Raw genomic sequence first — 10296 nt, forward strand, 5'->3', positions numbered from 1 at the left:
CTCGTTATAGGAAGTGCCTTTAACAGTGACTGTAGGTGACTTCCTACAGTAGGTGCATCTGACTCCCGAGAGTGACTGCAGATTAATTTGAAGGCAGAGCCAGGGCCAGTGTTAGCAGTTGCCCAAGATTCTAACCCGTATCTGTAAAGTAATAAGATCTGCTGAGGAGGGTGTGAGAAGAATTTGCTCAAGGCATAGCATTCGTGATGCAGACTAATAACTAAGAAACTAAAAGGATTCAGGGAACAAAGAGGAAGAGCCCTGGGTTGTATTTTTGATGATGATCCTTTCAGGACTCTCTTTTATTTTAAAATGCAATACCATATCAGGCTTAATAAAGATATTCTTTTAAGCTGTACACCTAGAATTTGAGTTTTCTGTTTGGTATTTGGTAATTTTGTGGATATAGACAGTAATGTCAGCCCATTAGCCTCATGGAAAAAAGGACCATCTGCATTCATTTTAATGAATAATCTTTGTCCAAATTCTTTTCACCCTATAGCATATTAGGGACTAGAAATTAATTTTAGCTTTAAATATAAAGGAGTGCAAAAGAATGAAAGATAATCTTTGGTTTTTTTATTGTTGACCATTCCTTTTCTTTAGGAATAGTAACTTAAGTTTCTGTTAGGAAGACAAGAAACTTGAGCTTGAAAGAAGAAAGTGAAGAAGCAAGATGGGCGATCGTCTGCCCAGGACTAGGAGAAGGTGGTTGAAATAGGAATAGACTTGTGTATGAATGTGGCATTATTAGGAGGTGTGGCCTTGTGGGAGGAAATGCATCACTGTGGGGTTGGGCTTTGAGGTCTTAGATGCTCAAGCCCGGCCTTCGGATCAAGATGTAGACCTCTCAGCTCCTCCAGCACCATGTCTGCCTGGACACTGCTATATTTCCCACCATGATGAAATGGGCTAAACTCCTGAAACCATAAGCCAGCCCCAGTGAAATGCTTTCTGTTATAGGAGTTGCTGTGCTCATGTCTCTTCACAGCAATAGAAACCATAACTAAGAAAATGGGTGTCAGCTCAAGTCTGTAGGAGATGGGTAAGTGTCAGCTCAAGTTTGTGGTCTGCCAAGGAGTATGCCCAGTGTGGCGGTTGATGTATTTCAGTAGCTGTGTCCTGTATGGATCTGGTTCTAGGAGCGTGTTGTAACTACTCGCAGTACTAGTTAATCCTTAGGCTACCCAGGGTTCTAATAAATTTATTTAATGGTGAAAGTGGGGTTTGGTAATAATAACAGTGTTTGTGCAATCGGTTTCAGATCATCTGAAAGAACATGGGAACATCCAGAAAACTGTCTGGATGTTAGATATAGGGTTTGTCCAGTGTTTTGCATGTCAGTGGAGACCTTTGTCAGTTTGTCAAGGAGGCCATGACTGTCTTTATTAGAAGACAGCAAAGGGTTTAAGCACGCTCGGGGCAGTCCTCCGAGGAGAATCATCCACCCTTAGGGATGAGTAGTATGGCGTTTCAGAATCTTTGTTGTAATTATGATTTCTAGAGTTTTGTCTTTTCTTTTTCCCCTAGTTTGGGGAGAAGCGATTCTGGATGTCGCCCAAAATTATCTATCAAGTGGTTTTGTTTATACCAAACTGTATTTTAAAAAGATGAAACACACTTGGTAGTTAGGCCTCACTTCTAAATCTAAGTCTCCTCCTTTGTGGGAACAAAGGGTTTCTTGTAAAAATGCATTGTTTTACATCTGTGTGTCTGCATGTTCGTGGGTGCCGCATCACACACGTGCAAGTCAGAGGGCAGTGTGGAGAAGCCACTTCTCTTCCTTCCACCGTGTGGGTCCCAGGGATAGAGCTCAATTCCTTATGCTTGGTGATAGTCGCTGTTACACATTGAGCCATCCTGCTGGCCCTGAATTCTTTTACAACGAATGACTTCTAATGTGATCTGATCCTTTTGTTAGGAATTTTTTCCTGTTTTCTTGTCTGTTAAATTCTTACCCTCAGCTACAAAGGAGCTTGGGCTTTTAGTGTTTGTGATTTCTTCAAGCTGTGGCTTTTCTCTGTCACCTTTCATTGGCACAACACCCCCAAAACTTCCTTACATACTGCCTAACAATTCTTGATCCATTAACTCGTCCCAATATTGTATGGAATCCACTAATTCAGTTCAGTGTGATTCAGTTAATTATGGAGCTGTTCATATGGCCTGCTTGTTTGTAGATTGTAACAACACAGTGATTTGATACGTGTGTACACTGGAATGGCTGAATGAAGCTGATTGGATTGACATTCCCTCTCTCTCCCTCCCTCCTTCCCTCCCTCCCTCCTTCCCTCTCTCCCTCCCTCTTTTCCTCCGTGTGTGTGTGTGTGTGTGTGTGTGTGTGTGTGTGTGTGTGTGTGCGTGTGTCTGTAATAGTAGTAGTATAGTAGTAGTAGTACTAGTAATTTTCAAGAATAGATTCCTCTTAATTCTAGTCACCATGTCAGACAAATGATGAGTTTATTGTTTTTTTTAAACTATGAATGTTTTGCTTGTATGTGTGTATTTGTGGACCATATGGATGCCTAACACCCCAGGAGGCCAGGAAAGCGCATCCCCCATGTGAGCTATCTACCATATGGGTGCTGGGAATGGACTCTAGGTTCTCTGAAAGAGCAGCCAGTGAGTGCTCTTAACAGCTTAAGCCACCTCAGGCCCAACCAATCTCTTTCCTACCCCACCTCCCACTGCCCCTGTCTAAGCATAACCTCACTTCCTACAGCTTTGAGCTCAACTTTGTGTATACTACACAGAAGCAAGCTCATGCCACATATGTGTTTTGGGGCCTGTTTAACATAATGCTCCTATGTTAACACTTTAGCTCATGCACACACACACACACACACACACACACACACACACACACACACACTATGGCCTTTAGACAAGAAAACACACATACAGTATAAACTTTAGACAAGAAAACACACACACACTATAACCTTTAGACAAGAAAACACACACACACACACACACACACACACACACACACACACACCCCACTATGACCTTTAGACAAGAACATCGTGAATTATGCGTTTATACCACATGGGTGGCTTGTGGATCTGGACACACAGGCGTTGCAATGTACTTACTTCCTTTGATACAAGCCCAGTGGTGGGATTGCTATATCATTACACAACACTTTTCACCACGGTTCTAGTAACTTGTTCTACCACCAACATGCAAGACTTTCATTTTCAACTCGTTTCGTTTTCTCTCCCTCCTTCCTCCTCCTTTTCTCCCTCCTTCCCTCCCTATTTTTGTCTTTCTATCTCTTTTCCCACTCTCCCTCTCTCCGTCTATCTCTGTCTCTGTCTCTCTGTCTCTCCCTCTCTCCTTTCCTGTCTCTGTCTCTCCCTGTCTGCACCCCCCAACCAGGTAATGGGGACATTTTAGCAGTGTTAATTATTACTCCAGTCTGTGAACAGAGTGTCTTTCCATCCTGTCTGTTTGTATCCCTTTTTATTCCTTTCATAAATGTCTTTGCAGTTTTAATGTGCATATCTTTTATCTCCTTGGTTGAGCGTTTTTCAGGTATTTATTTCTTGTAGTCTTATAGTGAGATTGTTTTCTCACTACAAGAGCCAGTTGTTGGTGTATGGAAACATCATTAAATGCTTTTATGCTAACTTTTATATATACAGGACAGGGACGTGTCTTGTTCCGATATCAAGTGCTTGGTATTTGCTTAATTAATGAAAGTGTAAGGACTCTTTGAAATCTAATTTGCAAACTTACAACGTTAGCCTGGATGTTGCTAAAGTCAAATCTATACTTTTGTTTGTCCTTTTGGAATAGGGTCTCATGATGGATCTGTCCCTGGCTGGCTGGCCATGCCTCTCACAGAGATCTGATTGCCTGTGCCTCTCAAGTGCTGGGGTTAAAGGCATGGGCACTATGCCTGTCTCTGTCAGCTTCTTGCTCCATTTTATACTTCTCTGTGCCTTTAAGTTCTTAAATAATTCTTAGTTTCTATACGTACGTTTATTGGAATTTATTATTCACTTGCTTTCCAAAAAATAGAGCTCCAGGGAACCACCGGGATTGTCTTTAACCTCGTCGTGTTGTGGTTGAATTAAGAAGGCATTTATTTTGTTTGCACTCCATATTCACAGTTCACCAATGAAAGCTGTCAGAGCAGGAACTTGAAGGCAGCGGCTGATCAGAGGTCACGGAGGACTGCTGCTTTCTGGGCTGCCCCATTCTTGGACAGCCTGTAGAACTCAGAACCACCGAGCCAGGGGTGACAACGCCCACGATGATCTGCGCCCACTGAGAAAATGCTTTAGGGGCTTGCCTAGAGACTCTTTCATGGAGGCATTTTCTCAACTGAGGCTCTCTCTCAGATGACTCTAGCTTGTGTAGAGTTAACGTAAAAACTAGCCAGCAGACTCACCTAACTCAAAATAGCATCACCATTTTCAAGATACTGTCTTTCTGTAATTTTATTTTTTTATTTTTTTTTTTAATTTTTTTTTATTTTATTTTTTTTTATTAACTTGAGTATTTCTTATATACATTTCGAGTGTTATTCCCTTTCCCGGTTTCCGGGCAAACATCCCCCTCCCCCCTCCCCTTCCTTATGGGTGTTCCCTTCCCAACCCTCCCCCCATTGCCGCCCTCCCCCCATAGTCTAGTTCACTGGGGGTTCAGTCTTAGCAGGACCCAGGGCTTCCCCTTCCACTGGTGCTCTTACTAGGATATTCATTGCTACCTATGGGGTCAGAGTCCAGGGTCAGTCCATGTATAGTCTTTAGGTAGTGGCTTAGTCCCTGGAAGCTCTGGTTGCTTGGCATTGTTGTACTTTTGGGGTCTCGAGCCCCTTCAAGCTCTTCCAGTTCTTTCTCTGATTCCTTCAATAGGGGACCTATTCTCAGTTCAGTGGTTTGCTGCTGGCATTCGCCTCTATATTTGCTGTATTCTGGCTGTGTCTCTCAGGAGCGATCTACATCCGGCTCCTGTCGGTCTGCACTTCTTTGCTTCATCCATCTTGTCTAATTGGGTGGCTGTATATGTATGGGCCACATGTGGGGCAGGCTCTGAATGGGTGTTCCTTCAGTCTCTGTTTTAATCTTTGCCTCTCCCTTCCCTGCCAAGGGTATTCTTTTTCCTCATTTAAAGAAGGAGTGAAGCATTCACATTTTGATCATCCGTCTTGAGTTTCGTTTGTTCTAGGGATCTAGGGTAATTCAAGCATTTGGGCTAATAGCCACTTATCAATGAGTGCATACCATGTATGTCTTTCTGTGATTGGGTTAGCTCACTCAGGATGATATTTTCCAGTTCCAACCATTTGCCTACGAATTTCATAAACTCGTTGTTTTTGATAGCTGAGTAATATTCCATTGTGTAGATGTACCACATTTTCTGTATCCATTCCTCTGTTGAAGGGCATCTGGGTTCTTTCCATTTTCTGGCTATTATAAATAAGGCTGCGATGAACATAGTGGAGCACGTGTCTCTTTTATATGTTGAGGCATCTTTTGGGTATATGCCCAAGAGAGGTATAGCTGGATCCTCAGGCAGTTCAATGTCCAATTTTCTGAGGAACCTCCAGACTGATTTCCAGAATGGTTTTACCAGTCTGCAATCCCACCAACAATGGAGGAGTGTTCCTCTTTCTCCACATCCTCGCCAGCATCTGCTGTCACCTGAGTTTTTGATCTTAGCCAATCGCACTGGTGTGAGGTGAAATCTCAGGGTTGTTTTGATTTGCATTTCCCTTATGACTAAAGATGTTGAACATTTCTTTAGGTGTTTCTCAGCCATTCGGCATTCCTCAGCTGTGAATTCTTTGTTTAGCTCTGAACCCCATTTTTTAATAGGGTTATTTGTTTCCCTGCGGTCTAACTTCTTGAGTTCTTTGTATATTTTGGATATAAGGCCTCTATCTGTTGTAGGATTGGTAAAGATCTTTTCCCAATCTGTTGGTTGCCGTTTTGTCCTAACCACAGTGTCCTTTGCCTTACAGAAGCTTTGCAGTTTTATGAGATCCCATTTGTCGATTCTTGATCTTAGAGCATAAGCCATTGGTGTTTTGTTCAGGAAATTTTTTCCAGTGCCCATGTGTTCCAGATGCTTCCCTAGTTTTTCTTCTATTAGTTTGAGTGTGTCTGGTTTGATGTGGAGGTCCTTGATCCACTTGGACTTAAGCTTTGTACAGGGTGATAAGCATGGATCGATCTGCATTCTTCTACATGTTGCCCTCCAGTTGAACCAGCACCATTTGCTGAAAATGCTATCTTTTTTCCATTGGATGGTTTTGGCTCCTTTGTCAAAAATCAAGTGACCATAGGTGTGTGGGTTCATTTCTGGGTCTTCAATTCTATTCCATTGGTCTATCTGTCTGTCTCTGTACCAATACCATGCAGTTTTTATCACTATTGCTCTGTAATACTGCTTGAGTTCAGGGATAGTGATTCCCCCTGAAGTCCTTTTATTGTTGAGGATAGCTTTAGCTATCCTGGGTTTTTTGTTATTCCAGATGAATTTGCAAATTGTTCTGTCTAACTCTTTGAAGAATTGGATTGGTATTTTGATGGGGATTGCATTGAATCTGTAGATTGCTTTTGGTAAAATGGCCATTTTTACTATATTAATCCTGCCAATCCATGAGCATGGGAGATCTTTCCATCTTCTGAGGTCTTCTTCAATTTCTTTCCTCAGTGTCTTGAAGTTCTTATTGTACAGATCTTTTACTTGCTTGGTTAAAGTCACACCGAGGTACTTTATATTATTTGGGTCTATTATGAAGGGTGTTGTTTCCCTAATTTCTTTCTCAGCTTGTTTCTCTTTTGTATAGAGGAAGGCAACTGATTTATTTGAGTTAATTTTATACCCAGCCACTTTGCTGAAGTTGTTTATCAGCTTTAGTAGTTCTCTGGTGGAACTTTTAGGATCACTTAAATATACTATCATGTCATCTGCAAATAGTGATATTTTGACCTCTTCTTTTCCAATCTGTATCCCTTTGATCTCCTTTTGTTGTCTGATTGCTCTGGCTAGAACTTCAAGAACTATATTGAATAAGTAGGGAGAGAGTGGGCAGCCTTGTCTAGTCCCTGATTTTAGTGGGATTGCTTCAAGTTTCTCTCCATTTAGTTTAATGTTAGCAACTGGTTTGCTGTATATGGCTTTTACTATGTTTAGGTATGGGCCTTGAATTCCTATTCTTTCCAGGACTTTTATCATGAAGGGGTGTTGAATTTTGTCAAATGCTTTCTCAGCATCTAATGAAATGATCATGTGGTTCTGTTCTTTCAGTTTGTTTATATAATGGATCACGTTTATGGTTTTCCATATATTAAACCATCCCTGCATGCCTGGGATGAAGCCTACTTGATCATGGTGGATGATTGTTTTGATGTGCTCTTGAATTCGGTTTGCCAGAATTTTATTGAGTATTTTTGCGTCGATATTCATAAGGGAAATTGGTCTGAAGTTCTCTTTCTTTGTTGTGTCTTTGTGTGGTTTAGGTATAAGAGTAATTGTGGCTTCGTAGAAGGAATTCGGTAGTGCTCCATCTGTTTCAATTTTGTGGAATAGTTTGGATAATATTGGTATGAGGTCTTCTATGAAGGTTTGATAGAATTCTGCACTAAACCCGTCTGGACCTGGGCTCTTTTTGGTTGGGAGACCTTTAATGACTGCTTCTATTTCCTTAGGAGTTATGGGGTTGTTTAACTGGTTTATCTGTTCCTGATTTAACTTCGATACCTGGTATCTGTCTAGGAAATTGTCCATTTCCTGAAGATTTTCAAATTTTGTTGAATATAGGTTTTTATAGTAAGATCTGATGATTTTTTGAATTTCCTCCGAATCTATAGTTATGTCTCCCTTTTCATTTCTGATTTTGTTAATTTGGACACACTCTCTGTGTCCTCTCGTTAGTCTGGCTAAGGGTTTATCTATCTTGTTGATTTTCTCAAAGAACCAACTTTTGGTTCTGTTGATTCTTTCTATGGCCCTTTTTGTTTCTACTTGGTTGATTTCAGCTCTGAGTGTGATTATTTCCTGCCTTCTACTCCTCCTGGGTGTATTTGCTTCTTTTTGTTCTAGAGCTTTTAGGTGTGCTGTCAAGCTGCTGACATATGCTCTTTCCTGTTTCTTTCTGCAGGCACTCAGCGCTATGAGTTTTCCTCTTAGCACAGCTTTCATTGTGTCCCATAAGTTTGAGTATGTTGTATCTTCATTTTCATTAAATTCTAAAAAGTTTTTAATTTCTTTCTTTATTTCTTCCTTGACCAGGTTATCATTGAGTAGAGCATTGTTCAATTTCCACGTATATGTGGGCATTCTTCCCTTATTGTTATTGAAGACCAGTTTTAGGCCGTGGTGGTCCGATAGCACGCATGGGATTATTTCTATCTTTCTGTACCTGTTGAGGCCCGTTTTTTGACCAATTATATGGTCAATTTTGGAGAAAGTACCATGAGGAGCTGAGAAGAAGGTATATCCTTTTGCTTTAGGATAGAATGTTCTATAAATATCCGTTAAGTCCATTTGGCTCATGACTTCTCTTAGTCTGTCGACATCACTGTTTAATTTCTGTTTCCATGATCTGTCCATTGATGAAAGTGGGGTGTTGAAATCTCCCACTATTATTGTGTGAGGTGCAATGTGTGTTTTGAGCTTTAGTAAGGTTTCTTTTACGTATGTAGGTGCCCTTGTATTTGGGGCATAGATATTTAGGATTGAGAGTTCATCCTGGTTGATTTTTCCTTTGATGAATATGAAGTGTCCTTCCTTATCTTTTTTGATGACTTTTAGTTGGAAATTGATTTTATTTGATATTAGAATGGCTACTCCAGCTTGCTTCTTCTGACCATTTGCTTGGAAAGTTGTTTTCCAGCCTTTCACTCTGAGGTAGTGTCTGTCTTTGTCTCTGAGGTGTGTTTCATGTAGGCAGCAGAAAGCAGGGTCCTCGTTGCGTATCCAGTTTGTTAATCTATGTCTTTTTATTGGGGAGTTGAGGCCATTGATATTGAGAGGTATTAAGGAATAGTGATTATTGCTTCCCGTTATATTCATATTTGGATGTGAGGTTATGTTTGTGTGCTTTCATTCTCTTTGTTTTGTTGCCAAGACGATTAATTTCTTGCTTCTTCTAGGGTATAGCTTGCCTCCTTATGTTGGGCTTTACCATTTATTATCCTTTGTAGTGCTGGATTTGTAGAAAGATATTGTGTAAATTTGGTTTTGTCATGGAATATCTTGGTTTCTCCATCAATGTTAATTGAGAGTTTTGCTGGATACAGTAACCTGGGCTGGCATTTGTGTTCTCTTAGGGTCTGTATAACATCAGTCCAGGATCTTCTGGCCTTCATAGTTTCTGGCGAGAAGTCTGGTGTGATTCTGATAGGTCTCCCTTTATATGTTACTTGACCTTTTTCCCTTACTGCTTTTAATATTCTTTCTTTATTTTGTGCGTTTGGTGTTTTGACAATTATGTGACGGGAGGTGTTTCTTTTCTGGTCCAATCTATTTGGAGTTCTGTAGGCTTCTTGTATATCTATGGGTATCTCTTTTTTTAGGTTAGGGAAGTTTTCTTCTATGATTTTGTTGAAGATATTTACTGGTCCTTTGAGCTGGGAGTCTTCACTCTCTTCTATACCTATTATCCTTAGGTTTGATCTTCTCATTGAGTCCTGGATTTCCTGTATGTTTTGGACCAGTAGCTTTTTCTGCTTTACATTATCTTTGACAGTTGAGTCAATGATTTCTATGGAATCTTCTGCTCCTGAGATTCTCTCTTCCATCTCTTGTATTCTGTTGGTGAAGCTTGTATCTACAGCTCCTTGTCTCTTCTTTTGGTTTTCTATATCCAGGGTTGTTTCCATGTGTTCTTTCTTGATTGCTTCTATTTCCATTTTTAATTCCTTCAACTGTTTGATTGTGTTTTCCTGGAATTCTTTCAGGGATTTTTGCGATTCCTCTCTGTAGGCTTTTACTTGTTTATTAATGTTTTCCTGTGCTTCCCTAAGTGTGTTCATGTCTTTCTTGAAGTCCTCCAGCATCATGATCAAATATGATTTTGAAACTAGATCTTGCTTTTCTGGTGTGTTTGGATATTCCATGTTTGTTTTGGTGGGATAATTGGGCTCCGATGATGGCATGTAGTCTTGGTTTCTGTTGCTTGGGTTCCTGCGCTTGCCTCTCGCCATCAGATTATCTCTAGTGTTACTTTGTTCTGCTATTTCTGACAGTGGCTAGACTGTCCTATAAGCCTGTGTGTCAGGAGTGCTGTAGACCTGTTTTCCTCTCTTTCAGTCATTTATGGGGACAGAGTGTTCT

This window comes from Rattus norvegicus, chromosome 20, assembly GCF_021556685.1.
Source record: "Rattus norvegicus strain SHRSP/BbbUtx chromosome 20, alternate assembly SHRSP_T2T, whole genome shotgun sequence".
Taxonomy (NCBI): domain Eukaryota; kingdom Metazoa; phylum Chordata; class Mammalia; order Rodentia; family Muridae; genus Rattus; species Rattus norvegicus.